The following is a 20757-nucleotide window of genomic DNA, read 5'->3' on the forward strand; positions in this document are numbered from 1 at the left end:
CTACACACTCCACTTTCTACACCAGCTTATCCAGCCTGTTCATGATCACTACTGTCTCAACTAACTCTGATTCATGACAGAGTTGAGTCACATTTATAGTTTCTTATATAGCAATTTGTTAATCTAACTTTATTTCTATAGCACTTTTCATAAACAGTGGCAATTCTAAGTGCTTCACATAAAAGATTAAAATTATAAACAGTAACAATAATCAGTCATAATCAATTATAAATAATAGATTTAAGCAGAACAAATTTCAAATGAACATCTAACTACTACTAAAAGAATGCTAAAAGATTTCAAATTAAACATGTAAAGAGCTGAGACAAAATAAAATAAAGACAGAATCAATTAAGAATTAAAAATATAAAAGTGCATTTTAATTATGAAAATTAATTTAAACATTTTAAATTAAATTCAGAAATGCTCTGTACTAATCGGTGTTGAAATCTTCATAAAATTAAAGGGTTATTGTATAGACTTAAAAGTATCTAGTATCAGGGCTCGTCTAATACTCTGTGTCTACTGGCTCCTTTTAAGAGCTAAACACTGTCTCTCCCTGATTAGTCTTTACCTTGGCAGGACTAACTGACTAGTTCCTACTGATCTGAGAATGTTTGTATAATTGAGTGTGTACTTACCAGCAGTAGTGAGTGAGACTGTGGACATCAGAAGAATTAAAGTCAGACAGCTGTCCATCTCCCTCTGCCCTGCACACACTCTGTTCAACTCAGCAGGAAACACAAGCTTCACCTCCACTACCCCAGAGAGACTGAAGGAACTGTGTCCCCTCAGCCCCCTATAGAGAGAGAGAGAGAGAGAGAGAGAGAGAGAGAGAGAGAGAGAGAGAGAGAGAGAGAGAGAGCGAGCGAGCGCTCCTCACAGCTGCCAATCACAATCACTGTTACCTTATTAGACAGAGAAGGGGAAATCATCAAACATTGTTCATTGACAAATCAGAGGATGCATGTTTGACTTACTCCATATATATAAAAAGAACGTCAGCGCGGATGAACAGAACTCCACTTCCTGTATATAGAGGCATCTGACTGAGGAGAGTGTGGTGAGAAAGTCACCAGCATACAGGAGACTGATTTCAGAGTGAGGAAGCACTCAGTGTAGATTCAGCTTTAATGCCACCTGCACACAGCTGATCTAAACACTGATTAATACTGTATCTGACAGACAAACACACAGGTAGTTTGGGTAAGGATACGGATTTAGAAAGACACTGGTTTATCACTCAAAGCACTAGTTTATCATTCGAAATAAACTAAATTGAATAGAAAAACATCCAAAGACATATTTTAATAGCCTAAAGTGATAAAGATGACGCTTGGTTTTCAGTTATTTGAAAGGAAGCATATAATAATGAAATTATGACTGCAAAATAGAAAAACAGTAGATAATTTAATAAAGACTTTAGAATATATGTTTTATTACAATTCAAAAGTTTTAAAAACCTTTATATAGATAATAAGATATGACAAAATCATTTTTGCCGTATAACTGTAATACATATTTCATCCACAAGATGGAAGAAGAGGATTATGAATTTTATAATCACGGCGGTGAAACAGATATTTTATTCTACTGACAGAAAAAAGAGAGAAAATTTCGCTCTCACTAAAAACACATAAGAAGTGTTCTATTCTTCAATGGTCAGTTTTTTAAAGTAAACCAAGAGAAAGAGAACAAGTGATACAATCACAGAGAGTATTATCGTATTCTGAAAGGATTTTGAATACAGCTCTTTCAAATTGCATCAAAGACTAAATACACACTTTTTTTTTATCAGATAAGACTTGTATTTATAACCCTGTTATAACCCAGTCCAGAGTATCTGAAACTTGCACCGTTCTGGCTTGTTCCCAAATCACAGACTGTGTGCAGTGTTGGATTCTGGACCAGGCTACACATATGAGAAGACAGTGGCAGAAGGGCTAGGCGGACATTATAGCCTCGACTTTTGTCTCAAGTTATCCAGCGGATTAGAAATTTGTGTTCAGTGAAATATACCTTAGAGTTTATGAATCACAACTGATACAAATGCTTTTTGTTTGTTTATTTGTGCATGTAGTGGTAACATGAACATAAACTTGTTATACCAAAGGAATAATCAAGGCCAACAAACATGTAAACATTCAACCACACAACACATGCACACACAGACGTAAACAGTTGTACACACATAATCAAAAAAGTACTTCCCATTTTACTGGGTCGTCAATGTCCAGTTCATTGCAGTTCAGCTTTATGAAACTGCCGTTCAATCTTTGTTCTTTTTTTTCTTCGGCCCTCTTATGGTCGGCTAAGGTACTGCAGCACTTGAGTGTCCAGCTGCTCTACAGCAGTTCAGGCTCTTAGCTGTAAGGAGAGTGTCTGAGTGAGATCCCACAACTCATCAGCTATCCTGCAGAAGATCATAAGCGCCACTGGCAACCATCTGCTGCTCGTCATCCTTCTGTAACACAGTCCAGTGTTAGAACCGGGCAGCACAAAGTTTTGTTCTGTTTCAGTCTGTAACTGTAATTATGCATAACTGTAATCTGTAACTGTAATTCTTTTACTTACCTCATCTGCTGGGAGGTGGGGGTCATTGGGGGCAGGTGTGGACTCATACGTGGGGTTGGAGATGTACGGGGCTGATCCAGAAGGGCTGCTGTCTTCATTCTCATCTTCCTGAAAGCCAAACACACATACTTGCATACTGCATATACACACTATAACAGTCTAATTCATTTTCCTTATATTAAATCTTTCTTCACATGCTTGGATTAATTTTTCTGTTTGCATATTAAAAACATGTTGCTATCTTGTGATGCACCGTGTCCACACTAACCTTGAAGTAGTGGAACTGGAAAGGCTTGGATTGCTGGGTGTAGGAATGGTAGGCCACAAATGCTCCAGCCACGATAAGGATGACGAGTAACAGAACACCGATGCCCATCCCTGCCTTGTGGGCAGGGTGGAGGGAGGGGCCGGAGGGGATGGAGCTTTCAGTGGTCCATGCAGCACATGGATGATCCCATTGGATGCAAAAATGTCAAATTCGATAATGTAACGGTCATTGACATATCCAGAGGAAGCCTGGAGGCAGAAAGGATCTGTTAAACTTTGTTGGTAATTATTTGCATCCACTAACACAGTTTTCAGGAGACATTGTGCATGCCTGATTTAGACTTGAAGTAAATGTAATTGTTTAGAACATCCACTAACTATAATGCAGCTTAAATGAGGTAAATGTTTACCAGTGTCTGGGGGCTCTGCAGGCTAGGAACCCCTTTCACACTGAGTGTATGTCCCAGATGTGTTCGAACATGGCTGACGTTAATGAGAGCTTGCAGCACCAGAGCTCTCCCATCCAGCAGGTGGTGCTCTAAATCCCTGTAGGACAGTGTCTATTCCAGAGAGAGGGGGAGTGTGAAACACCTTTAATCTTGACTCATGAAGAATGCAGACATCTGTGTGGTATGGAGAGGACCAAACTACCTCGTTCTCATAGAGACCGTCATTATCAGGCACAAACAGGGTGGACTGGGTGGTTATGTTGCTGAGACGCCTCACAAACTCTTGACCTGATGCTGAAGTTCTGGAGCAATTCAAGATTTGCTGGGGATGGGAACAATTTATGAGACCAGTCAGTGTCAGTTACTGGGGAACATCAGAGCCAAATCTGGTGGCAAGAGTCTGATATGAGAGTATCTGATATCAGTGCATCAATGTACACAGCATAGAATGCTAGTCCTTAAGAACTACTCTGATAAAACCAGAACTAATATGTTCTGGTAACAACAAACTGGCTGTAATGCAGTTTACTCAGGAGTGTTTTCTTTAATACTCCAGGGATTCTGTTTGGAAAGTGCAGAACATGTTTTTCATGCAGCTTGTAAGCTGTTATACTCACTGACAGAAAGTTGGAAAAGTTGGACTTGGAGGAGAGAACCTGTAGCAGGTTTCCAGTGCAAGTGTATCCATCACCAATGTAGCCCATCTTACACTCACATTTCACATCTGGTAAAACAATAATATTAACAAATAAGTGCACAAACACACACACACACACACACACACACACACACACACACTATATTTAACAGCATGGATTGTTGTATTAAATGCAAACTTGAGGCTCAGTATAGTTTGGCTTGAAGTTGGAATTAAGGTTTAAGGTTGGTGTTATAGTTAAATATGGGGATTATGGTTTGAGGCTGAGGTTATGGTTTGAGTTAGGAGTCATAGTTGAACTATGGGGTTTAACATGTTTTATGTTTGTCATACGCCGTCATAACCTGCATGGTCTTACCCTTTGGCCGGTAGCAGAACGTGTCCCAGGTCCTGCTCAGGTCAGTTTGTTTGCCGTAGTCCACGATGCCCACATGACCAAAGCCACATTTGGGGTGGGAATAGCTCATGGGGTAGGCCACGCGCTCCTGCTCGAGCCACCCGGCAGAACACAGACTGTACCCAGCTTGCTTGGCCCACAGATAGGACGTCAAACATACCGCCATCTCTATCTCTTGCTCAGATGCTCAGTGTGCCTACTTGCATCTACACCCACCTGCTGAGCATAGGACAGTTATGTGTATGTAGCAATAGTGCCTCCCTCCTGCTTGCAGGCCTCCTGCGCCTGTGTGCAGTTGAGTTTGTACACTCCCAGTGGAGAACGGTAGTGGAAGACCCCAACGGTCTTATCTGAGGTAAAGCAGATAAAGTGTAGATTACACATTTAGCCTCAACCCTACAATTTCACCCTGATGGCCAAGAAATAAACAATTATCCATACAGTTACTTATATTTCACTCAAATAGACAAACAATGTGAGAACTTTCATTCTTGCAGGGTAGAATGAAGTACAAACCAAAGAAAGTTGATATTCTGAACAAACAGAATTACAGACAGTATTTTATTACAAAACAAATATGGTGGACAATGACTGGGAAACCTGGAGAGGAGTGACTGGGAGGAATGTTCTGCCCAATCTGAAGCAAGAGGTGGGATATTATTTGCCTTCTGTACTATCCATGATTGGTGTACAACAAAGACAAAGTCTGAACACAAGGCTACTCATAAGTGTACATATCAGAGCACCTTGGGCCAAAGGTCCAGTGATTAACTTTGTGGTTGACCCGGTTGTGGACTTTAACAGTGAGGGACACCATTAAGCAGAAAAGGAGGCAAGTTGAAGGACATGGTGATCTCCTGGGAAAGAGTGGCACACTCCCTCTGGGCGAGAACCTGACCCCAGGAGTTTAAGTAACTGAGGTCACAAGTGTTGGCAGGAGGAATTGTGATATCAACCATAGGATAAGTTCAGCAATTTCTGTAATGTGGTCACTGTGGCAGACTGTAGCTGTGAAGACGGAGCTGAGCTATAAATTCAAGTTCTCAATTTACTATTTCCCAACCATAACCTGCTCATGAACTTTGGAGGAGCGTAAAGCAGAGCAGCCAGTTGAAGTGGTTCAGGCATCTGATAAGGATGCCATGTGGTCACCTCCTGCCGTAGGTATACCAGACATGGCCAACAGGAAGGAGGACTATGGGTAGACCGAGGACATTCTGGAGGGACTACGTTTCCAAGTTGGCCTGGGGAAGCCTGGGGATCATCCAGGAGAAGCTGGAAGAAGAAACCAGACACCTGGGCTTCTTTGCACATCCTACTACTCCTGTGACCATGAAATGGACTACGTGTAGAACAGGATTACAGAAAAGGTGTACAGTGCTACTGTCAGTGCACTAAGCATCAGAGTGACACTGGCCATTATCCTGCATGCAGCAATTCACTGGAAGCACCTTCAGCTCACACTCCAGACCATCACCAATGTAGTCACGCACACACACACACACACACACACACACACACACACACACACACACACACACACACACACACACACACACACACACACACACACACACAAAATATACAGTTCATTATGCAGGTGTAGAGGAAGAGAAGCCTGCTCACTGCTCCAGTCAGTGTACAGATGGCATGCTTGTGACAGCCTCCGTTATCATCCGTAACACAGGGGTCCACCGGCGAGCAGACATGGCCATCTCCAGAGTAGCCCGGTGCAGTTCACCTTCTCGTGCTTCTGGGAGCATTTGGCGTTCTTCAAGCAGCCTCTATTCCAGAACCCACACAGGTCAGCCACTGGAGGCAGGGGAGAGAGATTGGAGAATGGTTTCAAGTGAGCCATCATCTCCGCTGGTCCGATATGTCTGTTGAAAGAGAGTTCGAGCTTTTGTCGATCGCATATCATTTCCTACACAGACCAAAGACTAAGAGAGCACAAGCCACTACTTCTGTCAGGTTGTTCCTTTCTGGAGAAGTAGTTGTATTGAAGGAGTGGTTATAGGAGGAGGAGAGCTGAGGCCAGACTGGAGAAGTGCAGTGTTTACCTGTGCAGGTGAACCCGTCTCCCTCGTAAAATGGTTTACAAACACAGGAGTTGTTCTTGGTACACACCGCCTTTGCATGGCAAGCAGGGACGCACACAGGGCTGTCGGCTACGGCATCAGAAAGCCAGTGAGGGTTTCAGCACAGATACAAGGAACATTCACATCCCCCATGCTGTACAAACAATGTGGAGATGTGGTGGGTGTGTGCCGTACCCAGCTTGTGTTCACACTGTGGACCAGTCCAGCCCTCATCACAGAAGCAGGAACCTGTGCCGTCTGGACTCTCATCACATGATCCATGTTCAGAACAGTTACAGGCTGTGGGGACAGGAAGTGAGTGGGAGAAAAAACATTCAATAGAATTTCCACTTCCTCCACTCCACCTGAAAAAGCTTTTCATGGATATTATTATGGCACAGTGCTTGTGTCATTCATGTGTGGAAAGCTGAATGTATAATGAAACTGTCTCATACTAGCAAAAAGTCTAGTAAGATGCATACATAAATTCACATGCTGTAGTTCACTGTTCAGCTTTGCAAACACTTTTCAACTAGATTATTAAATGTTCAGTAGAGAATGTGACCTTTGCACTCTGGTCCAAAGTGGCCATCTATGCATAATTCACAGGCCACTCCCTGGTACCCAGGAAAACATGTGCAGGTGCCGTTGCCTAGGTGATCCTCATCACACTGTCCATGGTTACTACAGGGGGATCTTGACTCTCCAGGACAGGCTGGAGAACAGGTTGTAGTGAGAATATCACACACACAATGCCACCATCACTTTCACTGTTATTATGCAAAAGCAACAATGTCTAAGAACCCAGAAGGGTCCAAATATAGCTGCCATTAACAACATGATTAGTGAGTTGTAGTAAAATGTGAGTGAAGTCTGGACTACTGTACCAAGACAATCCCTGCCGTAGTAACCTGAGCAGCACTTGGGCTTCCATATGACCATGGTGCACACAGACTGACATCCAGCATTCACAGATGAGAAGTGTCTGGGCAGGTCGCACATCTGTATAGACTGCATTCCAAAAACATGTTAAAATAAAATGTAACATATAGAAATGATTAGCCTTAAGGTAGCTACAGGAACATACTCAAATGAGAGATCTTCATGGAAAAATACATATAAAACAAATGTAATATCTTTCACATAGTGTTTGTATGAGTTGGATGAAGCATTCATGATTTTTTGGAAAGGTAGTCATTTATGTGTACATAGTGAAATGGGCATGGATTTGTGACTAGAGAAAACATACCTTTGGTTTACTTATTGAAGGGCAATCAGATGACACTGTAACAGCACAATATCTGCAAGGCATCTACCATAGGAAAATAAACCATTTATATAATCTATATATAATACAAAATGAGACTGTAGCATAGCTAAGAAACATTTTTAAAATAGGAAGTATGTAATTTATATAATTTGCATATAATATGCATGCTGCATATCAGTAGAGGATTTTGTCAGCATAGATCGGAATTATGTGGAACTTACTGTGATGTCTACAGTGTCCTTCTGATCACAGCGCCCCCCCCAAGGCTGGGAGGTGTTAACAAGCAGTCAATACCATAAACCAAGCCTCCATTGAACTTTAGGTTCCTCTTTACAATCTGACAACTTTTTTCACTGATGTACAGTTCACCCTAAAAAGTGAGTGATATCAATAATATTAAGTATGGTAAAATAGCCAACTTAACTTTAGAAATAACATTCAATCCTTTTCAACATGGCTTGCTTAAGATGAAGGGCCCATGTTCACACACAGCACAACACTGAACTACAGATTGGAAAGTGCTCTCTGTTCCCTGATTGGTCCTTGCTCTCCTGAAGCTCCTCTCCTGAGTCCAAAACTTTTCCATCACTCACTATTTGGTCCTCTCCGACGCAGCTCACAGAGATATCAGAGCCCAGAAGGGTCTTCACTGAACTGAAATGAATCATTTCTGCAGACTGCATCTAAACAAGACACATACAAAATCATTGCATATATACCCAGGATTACAAGGGCACAAGCTTCAGTTTCCTCTATAGCTGGAACCTCCATCAGAAACACAATGCACAGCAGGCATGTGGAGCTCTAAACAGTGACGTAGGTCCTCCTGAGCTCTGTCTGAGCTGGGTTCAGCCTGCTGGTGGTACAGGACCAGCGCTGCGTTGCTCTCTTTATTCTCTGGCTTCTGGTACTGGGAAGTGATGCAGGATTATGATGTGACCGAGAGGACTGTTGGTCCAGTCATTCAACATGCACACTGGGCAGTTTCATCAAACACTTGGACTTACTTCTGCCTTTTTAAGTGCCTTATTTTTAGGAGCAAACACAGTGTATGGACCACGTCCTTGTAGGAAATATGCATCAGACCACTGAAAGCATGAACATATGCTGATTATTTCCTGCCAGCATTAACTAACATTTTGTAACACAGGATTAAAAAAAACAGAAAAATAATGATTAAGAAACTCATCAGTAATACAATTCAAATGAATGACTGAGACTCACTCACAGACTGTAGAAGAAACTTGTCAGCTCTCTGTTTCGGAGCTCCTGAAGGCACAATGGGAGACACATTTAAGTTAGTGAAAATGAGATGGCAGAGAGTTTGTGTGTGTGTGAGTGAGAAAGAGAGAGAGAGAGAGAGAGAGAGAGAGAGAGAGAGAGAGAGCGAGAGAGAGAGAGACAGAGAGCGAACACTCCTTGGCTCTCACCTGCATGACGTTACTTTTGCAGGTCATCCCATCTCCCATGTAGTTCTTGTGACAGGTACAGTTCCTCTCCCCTGGCCCTGTCATCATATAGATGGCTTGCTTGTGGCAGCCTCCATTTTTCTGACAAGGATCAGATGAATAGATTATAGCTATTCACATTCATTTATTATGTTAGGGCTCAGTGCAGTCACACATGCCAAACCCTGTGATGCCAGATTACATGCATACACCAGCTACTTTAGGTGAAGGCAAAACAAGGCATGAGACTGTGGTTATGGCTGAAATAAAACACGGAGCTAAGTTTTCTCACCACAAAAAAAAAATTAAATTTGTGTGTGTGTGTGTGTGTGTGTGTGTGTGTGTGTGTGTGTGTGTGTGTGTGTGTGTGTGTGTGTGTGTGTGTGATTCCTCACCTATAGAGCAGAGTGTTCCTCTCCATCCATCGTCACATTCGCAGGTGCCATCCCCCTCCTGACCATCATTACAGTGACCATTCACACACTTACAGTCTGCAGTGAGAGGAAAAGAGAGAAAAAGGGAAAAAGAGAACAAATACGACTGAGAGAAATATGTGGAGATTTAACAAGCTTTCACCTGTAGTGTATTGGGAACTTACATTGTTGTACATTACAAAGGTACGTTACAAAGGTAGATTCCACAGCAGAATACCTTGGTCACAGTGGATGCCGTACTTTCCTGTCTGGCAGGACTTGCAGGCTGTGCCGTTAAAGCCAGGGTTGCACCGACACGCTCCTGTACCATTAATACCGTCCACACACACATCGTTATCAAAACAGGGCTGGCCCTCTGGCCCTGGACAGCTCTCACAGTTAACACCATAAAAGCCCTCGCAACACTTCCTTACCTACAGAGAGGGAGAGAGAGAAAACAAGAGAGGGAACCTCCCTCCAATCAAAACTTAGTGATGACAATATAACAGTAAAATCACAACAGTGTTAAAACATACTCAATCCAACATGTGCAAAATTCAGCACCATCATTTAAACATCTTACAGAAGAAAACCATTTAAAAATCTCACGTATGATGGTCGTTTTTTGACAGGAAGCCTCACAGCCAATGAACATCCCGTGTTTCCTCCTGCTATATGCACATTTGGTCCTTTTTATGGACTTTGGGCAAAAAAAAGAGACAAAATCCGGACATGTCAGTCTGCTCCATTTGAATGTTCATATTACCCAGAAACCCAACTGAGACTGAAGTCTTATTAACAATACAGTGACACCGATAAAAACAAAAATATATGAACAAGAACATAATATTGAATTCAATGCGAAAATGTAAAAATGGAAATTTAAATGTAAAAACAGTAAATGTAATGTAAATGTAAAAATACCATTAGCCACATCTATGAAACACAGCCACACTCCCAAATGAGCACTGAATGGATTTAAAAAGCTAAACTAATGTTTGGTTAAACTGACTAGATTATGGTTGTAAACGGTGGCACATAAAGTAATTAATGCGAGTGTTTTAGATGAATAGCTTGTTTTAGAGACGTGCCATTGATTTTACCGTGAATACTTGCTGGGTTCCAGGGGGACAACGGCTCTCGGTTGGGTGAAAGCAGTCCATGCACTGCCCCTGCATACAGTGTTATTCCAGAAGATCAAAAACTCATGCCTGACAAACAGCTCAGCAAAGTGTGTCTGCCCTGTTGCCTGTGAAGGCGTGCGGCAGGTGAGAGAGTCTGGGAGAGCTGTGCACAGCAGAGGGAATCACCTGGACGATCTTGGTGGACGTTGTGTCACAGCGGTTCCTGGGCACCTTCAGTACAGCAGACACTTCATGGATGACCCCCTTAGAAGTCAAAATGTCCGTAGCAGTCACCAGAGCCTTATTCACCAACCACTGAGAAGGAAAGACAGAAAGAGAGAGAGATTTATTAAGTGTGCGGCTCTCGATGCTCTGTTTACGAAAGGGTTCGACTGTTCCTCACTCACTAGCGTTACTGTGGGAAGACGGAGGCATGTTTGTGTGGGTCTGTGAGTGTCTGTCTGCATGTCTGTGAGCATTTAGGCTCCATTTTCCACAACTGACTGGGAACAGAGTAGCTGTTCTCATGTGTACTGGGTGGTTTAACGTACATCTCTCCTACATCCCATATGTTCCTATGATTTCCCTGTTCACAGGGGTAAAGAGTCGACCTACGTTACTGTCTTTGCAGAAAATGCCTATCTGATAGGATAAACCCAGCATGGTGTCTTTGTACAGGCCATCCTGCAGGTCCGCCTGCCTCAGGGTGTCACCCAGCACAATGTGGTAACGCATCACATTCAGGTCCTAGTTTGGAGAAATCACACACTATTACATATAAACAAACACCAAATGTTTGTGTGTGTGTGTGTTTACAGTACCAATGAGCTTTCTCCGGTGTTCTTCAGATATTCAGTAATAGCACTGTCCGTAGGTGCGAACAATGTAAAACCAGAGACGAGTTGAATTTCTAAAGCACCAGAAAAGCTACATTTAATCACGTTAATGATGCTTACACCATAAAACCTAAGGAGAGACAATCATATCCTTCCCTGTGAGAGACTGGCAGTATGACAGACTTACAAGAAGAGCATTAGGGTATACCCACAAAGAGCATGTCCCTAAAGAGAGAGAACTGTGGTCTCTGGTTCTGCACCTCAGGTAAACCTTCGGTCAGCTTACAATCAGAGATGAGAACCTGGCAAAGAAACCCCAGTCTATCATTTCCACTACATAACAGTACGAGGATTCCACTGCATTTTTGAGGGTTTTTTTTAACACTTGCTGTGTCGATCAGGTGAATGAATCCATTCTTGGCAACAATGTCTCCTGATACAATTTTAGCTCCAGCCACTCTGGTAGTCTAATGAAGAATACAGAATATACCCAGTGAGAAAATCCCCTTCATTACAGCCTTTTTTAAAATGAAATTGCTTGGAATGTGTAGGTGTTGGTGAGAGTGTGTGTGTGTGTGTGTGTGTGTGTGTGTGTGTGTGTGTGTGTGTGTGTGTGTGTGTGTGTGTGTGTGTGTGCGTGTGTGTGTGTGTGTGTGCGGGTGTGTGTGTGTGTGTGTGCGGGTGTGTGTGTGTGTGTGAGTGACTATAAAGATAGAATGATAGAATCCCCACAGTCCTTTTACCTCATTTGTCCAGTAAACAGGAAGTGTCTTTTTCAAAAGGGAAACTAGTTCTGGAGAAGGTGAACTCTGGAGCTCAGCCAAAGAAAGAACCCAGAAACCGTGTGACTCCTGAGGACAGAATGAACACACCAATTATGAGCAACCATTAAGAGTCATTAAATACCATATGACATTCCACTGCATTTTATGACTGACCACTGTTAATTTTACACCAAGAGGAACTGTTTATGCAACCCAAAGAGATGTGGCAAGGTGACAGATTACACTAGTGCAGATTACACTGTGATAGTGAACTCACTTGACCAGACTTGGAAGGTTGCTGGCAGCCAGCCAGTAATCCTGGTCCTCTTTGCTCAGGTTGCCGATGGCTTGTTCCGATGGCACAAACAGAGTCATGTTCTGGCCCTCGGTCAGCATGTCCTTGAGGTCTGCTCGCTGCAGCCCATTCCAGAGAACACACTCAGAACACCCGTAATAATTCCCCACCGAGCACACATATTACCCTTTACCTCTGATATACACTTTGCCTCTGTCCTTTAAAGATCAGTTCCAAAAAGTGACTTTTTACTTAGTTATTAATTACATAATAATTACATATTAATTATTAACAAAATCTGCATAATACTCGTAAATACTTACATATAAAATGTTTTTAGCAATAATTTAGACAGACTTTATATCTTAATTTTCAAAAAAGTACAGCCTGAAACTTACAGTCAACCACGTATTGAATTCACTCAGATCAGGATTGTTTTCCACTTCCTTTAGAAGAAAATGTAAATAATCCTCTTTATTTGAGGATATTCATGTTTCTCAGCGTTCAGGGGTTCATATTCAGTGTGACTAAATTCTGTGAAGTCTAACATATGGCAGAGCATTATCTAAAATCACTGAAATACTACTAAACCGTATAGTATTCTGCTGTCATACCTGTGCCAGGGTGCCATAGCAGATGCTCCCATCTCCTGAATAACCCGTCTGACATACACACTCAAACCTCGCTTGATTCCCATACAAGCGAGAAGCCTGGAGGAATAAAGTGATCATTTAACTCCCACAATAATTGCATGACCATCTTATGTAATGGTGTTATGCTATTATGATTTTAACGCTTCTGAAACTGTGTGTGTGCGTGTGTGTGTGTGTGTGTGTGTGTCTCAGACTAACGTGCTGATGACATCCTCCCATTTAATCTACACACTGATTAATAGCCTCACAATCTTTCCCATTGCCACGGTAATTCTTCTTGCACATACAGTAATTCTGGAAAAAAATAGAAAGAATGACTGACAAGCTCAGCAAACACAGAGGCTGAATTAATGTATGGATGGATGGATGTCTGGATGGATTGAACAATGGGGAGATGTATAAAGGACTGATGTAGAGTAGGTAAAAGTGGCTCTAAGGCAACATCCATGACACAGTATGCTGTGCAAGTGCCCTTAGTCTAGAGTCTGTGCTGGACTGAGTGTCTGGGTTAAGCAGCAGACGTCTCACCTGTCCTGGGCCTACGTGGACGCATGACGCGTTGGGATGGCACCCGCCTCTAGAGGACTCCACACAGTTATTGACAGGCTGGCATTCATCTCCATCCTCTTTCCACCCCTTCAGACACTCACACCTGTGGGTGCCTGGTACAGTTTTTATACACCTAGCCTGAGAGAGAGAACAAAGACATTCAGAAACACACACACAATCACACACACACACACACACACACACACACACACACACACACACACACACACACACACATGCGCACGCACCAACACACACAAATGCATTCTTGACCTACGTTGTTACTGCAGCCTCCGTTGGGAGGTGAAGTACACGGGTCGCTCTCCACACACAGGAATCCATTCCCTTTGAAACCCAGCTTACACACACATCTTAAACAAAGATACACAAGTAAAATGAAACACACATCTCCCTGACTGGAAAAATTTGTTCCTTCACATCTTCATACCATATGATGAAGTGAACAAAAAAAACCAGCCTTACTTCTATCTTAACCGAAACCAAACCTATTACAACCCTTGACTAAAAGAAGAAAAGAACTACTTGCCTTTAAACATCACTACCAAGTCCCAGGGTGGAGCTTTCCCTCCTGCTTCTCCAACCACTCAAGTCGGTTAACGGTAGTGTAAGGGTGGGGTTAAGGGCAGATTAAGGACGGGGCAAAGGCAGGGCACTCACATGAGCTCTCCTTCGCTGTAGACACATTCGGCATGCGCGTGGCACGGCTGCTTGGGCCCGCAGGGCTGGGTGTGCTTATCACAGAGCTGCCCAGAGAAACCTGGCTTGCAGGAGCCTGACTTACATGTGCCGTGGGCTTCTGGGCGGTTGTTACACACGCCCTGCACACACCCGCAGGCTGTGGTACAGGAAAGAGAGGTGAAGGGAGATTACTGAAGCTCTTATGACAGTCGAGGCTGATAAAGATGGATCTGATCTATGGATATGGGTACTCCGATGCTTCTGGAGTTGCACTTTGGAGTTGCACCATCAAAGGATGGGCCGTATTTGTTGGGGCCAGCACAGTACTGGCAACGGGACCTGTTGAAGTTGGGCTCACACTGACAAGTGCCATTGCCATCTATACCCTCGAAGCACTGAAACAAAGGGAGAGTTGTGAAGTGGGGTGTGCGTGTGCGTGTGCGTGTGTGCGCGTGCGCGCGTGTGTGTGTGTGTGTGTGTGTGTGTGTACCATGCCATGAGAGGAGCAGGGGGCAGTGAATCCACCTGGGCAAGGGGAACGGTCTGATCCAAAAAAGCCTTTACAGCATTGTGGGGTCTTCACAACATGGAGAAAGAGAGACATTATCTCCTACTTTAGCTTCAGTTTTAATACAAAACACCCAAAATGCTGTATAAAGAACAATGTACAAATCTACTGTGCTGTTAAGTAATTAGTGTCAAGATTCAGGGATAAATGTATTTACTGGAGGTTTACTTTATGACAGTGTGACTTTGTGCCCTGAGTATATGTGTGTTAGACCGAACTACTGCACATGCATTGGCTGGATTTTCTCTTATTATAAATTAAACAAAGAAGTTGGCATGTTGAATCTGTGGAGGTAAAGCCTAATAATGAACCCAGTCTCACCAGTCCCAGAAACTTTGGGTTATTGTATTGTATTGTATTATTGTTGAAACTGACATTTCGATGACCAGCTCCTTTAAGGCTGGTGCAATGCATGCTAGAGCAGATCTGGAAGACATTAAGTGATTGGTGTTGGTTCTCATACTCACAGTACGGTTCTCCTGCAATACAGGCTGCAGCCCAGAACGGGAACATTCAGACCTAGAGACATTTTCATGTACACACAGCCCCTGGAAAATGTGCTCTTCACACAAGGGCCACAAGGGAGAGAAATGTAGATATACACAGATAATTTAGATATGCACCTCGAGATAGACACTAAAAACCTCAAACACAATCAACCTTAAACTCTTTTCCATCACTCAACCAAACATGCAGTTATACTGATTACTAGGTATTTGCAAATCTTCTGTAAACCTGTTAAAGGTAAAATATTTTGAATTATATGACTTCAGTCGTCATATAATAATAAAAGTTATGAAGAAGGCATCTCCTTACCACTGAGACACCTGTTGGACAGGTAGACCTGTTGACTGATGAACAGCTCACACAAAGACCCTGGAGACAAAAGAGAAAATGGTCTTCCATAGAAGCTCTCACTCCAACAAGCAACAGTACCTTTTTTTCTTAGATGACATGAGGCATTCTGCAGATTTAAATGAAAAGTAACTTCTAGATGCATGGCCAAAACTCACCTTATATTTAACATTTTCAGTAATGTCACACCGATGAGGGAGGATGGGTTCTATGGTGGGCGGGATTAGAATCCCATCCAGCGAATAGAGACGTCCATTCTTTGCCTCAACATCTGTCTCAACCACTGCTACCCCGTTGATCAAAATTTGACCCTGATTATGAGCAGAAACCATATTGGGAAGTGTCCATCCAACACAAACACTACTTACATACCTAAACATGAATGAGAATCAGCCAGAGCCTTTTTATGACTGAATAATAAATGGCAATAATAAATGGGAATAACTGACATGCTGGAGCAGACAAAATGCTAATAGTTTGTTGGATGGTACAGCATGTTTAATCACACAGTGTACCAGACCACATTCCTACATGAACAACTGTAAATGCAGCTAGAGGTGGTCAGCATGTGTGTGTTTGTTGACTGACTCCTACTTCTCATACATTTTAGCAATGCCAGCATTTCCTGGTGAAGTGTTACATGAAATGAAGTGTGAAAATTCTTGAGTACTCACAACAAGGGTGACGTTAAACACTAGAACTTAATTAGGCATGGACACAGTCTGCGCACTTGAGATGATGTAGCTAAAACTCAGCTGATTTCAATGCAAGAAAATAAGACATGAGTGTAATTACAGAAAAAGATGTTCGGTAGCATCATGTGTAAAGTTTCAATATGCTATACAGAAGGGAACACCACATTCCTACTACATTCTCCAAGCAGAAACATTCACCTGAGCAGAGGAAACAATATGGTTTCTCATTAGTTTCAGTAGTTTTGAACTGCCCTTCGGAGAGGAAAGGAACAGAAATATAAAGGGAAAGATCAACTTGTTTCCAGTTAAGTGATGCTAAATATAAAATACTGCAGAAATTTTGCAATGCAGACCCACCTCATCAGACACAAGGTAGTCTAGGTAACCTTCCTTCAGTAAAGAAAAGGTGGTGTTTCTTGGAGCAAACACTGTGTAGGGACCTGCCTCATCCAAAACAGACATCATGTTGGTTTTCTGATGCAAAGAGACATCATACATGCACATTTACTGCATATGTAGACATTTCTGACAATTTTCCGATACCTCAAGGAGAGATTTAAATTAGGAGAACTTTCCATTGTCAGAAATAATCTTCATCGGGTTTTCCTGAATTCAAAGACCAAATTATAAAAAAAAAGTTTTATTTTACTTAACTCAGAAAGAGAGATTTCCTGATTTACGCCAGTATTATTAAAAGCATCAGGCTTGTCTGAAGAACGCACCTGACTGTCACTTATAACAGTAGGAGGGACCGTGTTCATCATTTTATCAGTGATGTGGATCACTCCATTTGAAGCAATAATATTGGATTCCAGAAGCAGGCCTTTCCTACGGCTGCCATGGATACGGACTTTAACCTGCTCAGACTTAGGAAAGAAGGAAAGAGAGAGAGAAAGAGAGAAAGAGACAGTGAGAGACAGTGACACAGTGAGAGAGTGCTATTTCTATAATATTCAATTTTCTCTCTTTTTTGTTCTTCCTCCCTCCCTCACACACACACACACACACACACACACACACACTCACCTACAGCAGCAGCAGAACAGTACAATGCACACGGGTGTGTTTGTGTGTGTGTGTTTGTGCGTGAGTGTGTAACATGGAAGTGTTTTGCAGTTTTTTATTATTCATACTGCTACAAAAATTTGGGTTCCCATATTTATACTATATTTTATTGCAACTTTATGCAATGTAGGTCTAAATAATGTATGCAGATAAGTCATTCTAAACTATCATTTAGTATTTTAGTTAACTAAAGGTCATTAACTATTGAATAATTCATTAAATTGAATTTAATGCAATTTCTCCTGAAATATTCTGCCTCAAGATTCGATCATTGCTTTCCACCCCTTTGTGAAGTATTCTGGATATTAATTTTATTATTAACATACATGTCTATGAAGCATTCTGGAGTCATCTGCACAAGTCTACATAATTCTGGACAAAACGATTTGTGTATTTATGTGCTTCCTAAAAGCTATTTGAAAATTCATGAATTTTTAAATTCTGGTATCACATTATTATAATTTCATGTACGTATCCACAAAAAAGTGGATTATTGAGAACACTAATGCAGTGATTCTAAAGATTTGAACAATAGTGTGTCTATAATGATATGATTAATGGTCTGTATGACTAAACTCACAGATGTTGATTTGACAGCTTTGTTACTTGGTAGAAAAACAGTGAACTGTCCGTGTGACGTCAGAGGTCAGGACATAAATACACTTTCAGAAGCAGCTATGTTCACTGTTCATGTTATGTGTGAGTGCCACCATTGTCTTATACGTTCGATGTTATTAAATGTTTCACAAAGTCGAGGGAGTATGTGCATCCTGTTCTGCGTCCTGCGGCACTCAGGCAAACGTTACAAAGACAAAATTCTTTTTTCAGGTAATTACTAGTCTTCCAGTCTACAAAAAGTAGCCATAAGTAGCCATAAGCTCCAACCACTTATATTTTGAGATTATTTGCATAATATGCAAAATCACACACATTTAGGAACACTAACTCCTAGGATTTTTACCAAACTTACACAAATCTATTATCCAGACATTCACAAGAGTCTGAAGTTTAATAAATATCAAAAAATCTGGGGATTTCTATACTGTGTAGTTTCTACATGCCAATCAAATAAGTTGAACCCTTCAATGCAATGACACCAAACTTTACAGACATGTACCCCAAGTGGATATGGGACAAGTCAACCATTTTGGTGCACCTGCTTAAATAGGGGGCACCATCACAGGCAAGAAACTATCACACCTACTCAGATTGTCCAGCAAATGTGAAACTGGTACATAACATCTGTATGCACGTATGGAGCAGGACCTAAAACAGGGATACTATAGCTCCAAAAAGGACTGATACCATCGGCCAATCAGCATTCGGTACAGATTTCACAGGCTTAGCATTGGTCAATCCACATCAAACTTGAATTGTATTGTCATGTATGCATTCTCTAAGATATAGGGAAATGGCCACTTGGGGGCACTATACTAAAAATTCTAGTATATCTCCTACATAGTTAAATTTGGCAACACAAACTTGGACTCAAATGAATCTTTGCAGGAGTCCAAACAACTTTGCAATTGCAGTGCTTTTCAAACATGTTTAGTTTTGACACATTCATTAATAATATAAAATTTGCACTTAATCTTTAAAGTCTGAAACTAAATAATTATCAAATAATGTTGACTTTTTGACTATATGTGGCATTGATCAAAGGGGCACCATTATCATATCACTGAAATGCTGTCATAGGTTGTCTGATTTTGACCAGAATGGAAATATATATTCACACTACCATTCTGAGGAAAATTGCAAAGTTTGAGGCTCTACATTGCAGAATTACCCATTTTGCTTATAATCGTTAGCCTTGTGTTTTCATACCTAAATAGGGAGAAGTCAGGAACAGCATGTCACTTCAACACAGAAATTTACAGACACACATGTAATCATAGTCTGATGTTGCCTGCAAAGATTGAACCAATTATTACATCGGGAGACCCTACAGTACACAATTACCTATGTTGCCTTTAATCACTGGCCGTGTGTTTCAATACCTAAATGGACAGACGTGAGGAAAGGTTTGTCACATCAACACAGAATTCTACAGACACACATGTAATCATAGTCTGATGTTGCCTGCAAAGATTGTACCAGTTATGACATCGGGAGACTCTACAGTGCAAAATTATCTACTCTGTGCTTTGGTTTGTCTCATTGGATTATCATCTGGTTGGTTAAGGTAGGCTCTGAGTTCACTTACTTTTGTCTTAGATTCTGTGAAATTCAAGGCTTGTTGTATAAACCTAGTTGTTAGTTGCTTGGTAGCAGTGATTACTCACTACAGGTGTGGGTTCACCCTGACCTTAGGTGTGAATTGAGGGGCGGGCTCAGCATTTATTGAACTGACTTAAATTAGGATGACTCCGCTACAGACACATGTATCTTCTCATATTATCTCAAATCAAGCATCTGAAATGTGCTTGACAATTCCTGTCCACATATCGCACAGATCTCCTCGACACAATCATAGATGTCGCAATCTCAGCAACCTCACTGACTTACAACACTTCACACCATCACATATCGTGGTGGGAGGAGGGCTCTGGAACTGCCAATCTGATGTCCAGAAGGCTGACTTCATCTCAGCATTAGCATCCCTCCACTTCCTACACTTCCTGGCTCTGAGAGAAACATGGATCACCCCTGAAAACTCAGCGACTCCAGCTGCCCTGTTCTCTGCCTTTTCATTTACACATTCTCCGAGGCGTCTCGGCAGGGGTGGTGGCACAGGTTTACTAATGTCCCGAGAGTGGCGTTTCACTCCACTTTCCTTCACACTTTCCATCTCCTCTTTTGAATTTCATGCCATTGCAGTGTCTTTCCCCACCAAACTTATCATTGTGATCTACCACCCTCCAGGTTCCCTAGATCACTTCATTGATGAGCTCGACATCCTTCTGAGTCATTTCACCATTGAAGGAAATCCACTCATTCTGCTTGGTGATCCACTCATTCTGCTTGGTCTTCAACCAGACAAGCTGCATTCCTCCTGCATCCTTCCACTGTTGACAGCATTTGACCTCACCCACTCTCCTCCGACTCACAAAGCGGGCAATGTTCTGGACCTGATTTTCACCCGTACCACCACAACATC

General features: G+C 41.9%; 1 long non-coding RNA gene and 1 pseudogene across 1 annotated transcript; both read right to left on the reverse strand.

Moving 5' to 3' along the window:
* Nucleotides 1-2354: 2354 nt before the first annotated feature.
* Nucleotides 2355-9207, reverse strand: LOC118241740 (annotated as a pseudogene).
* A 958-nt stretch (nt 9208-10165) lies between these two features.
* LOC118241659 lies at nt 10166-10888 on the reverse strand. The gene is made up of 3 exons (XR_004776280.1): nt 10865-10888; nt 10658-10726; nt 10166-10254 (listed from the first exon to the last, which is right to left on the reverse strand). It is a non-coding gene; the product is annotated as an uncharacterized LOC118241659 (long non-coding RNA).
* Nucleotides 10889-20757: the final 9869 nt, after the last annotated feature.

The sequence above is a fragment of the Electrophorus electricus genome, chromosome 7 (assembly GCF_013358815.1).
Source record: "Electrophorus electricus isolate fEleEle1 chromosome 7, fEleEle1.pri, whole genome shotgun sequence".
Taxonomy (NCBI): Eukaryota; Metazoa; Chordata; class Actinopteri; order Gymnotiformes; family Gymnotidae; genus Electrophorus; species Electrophorus electricus.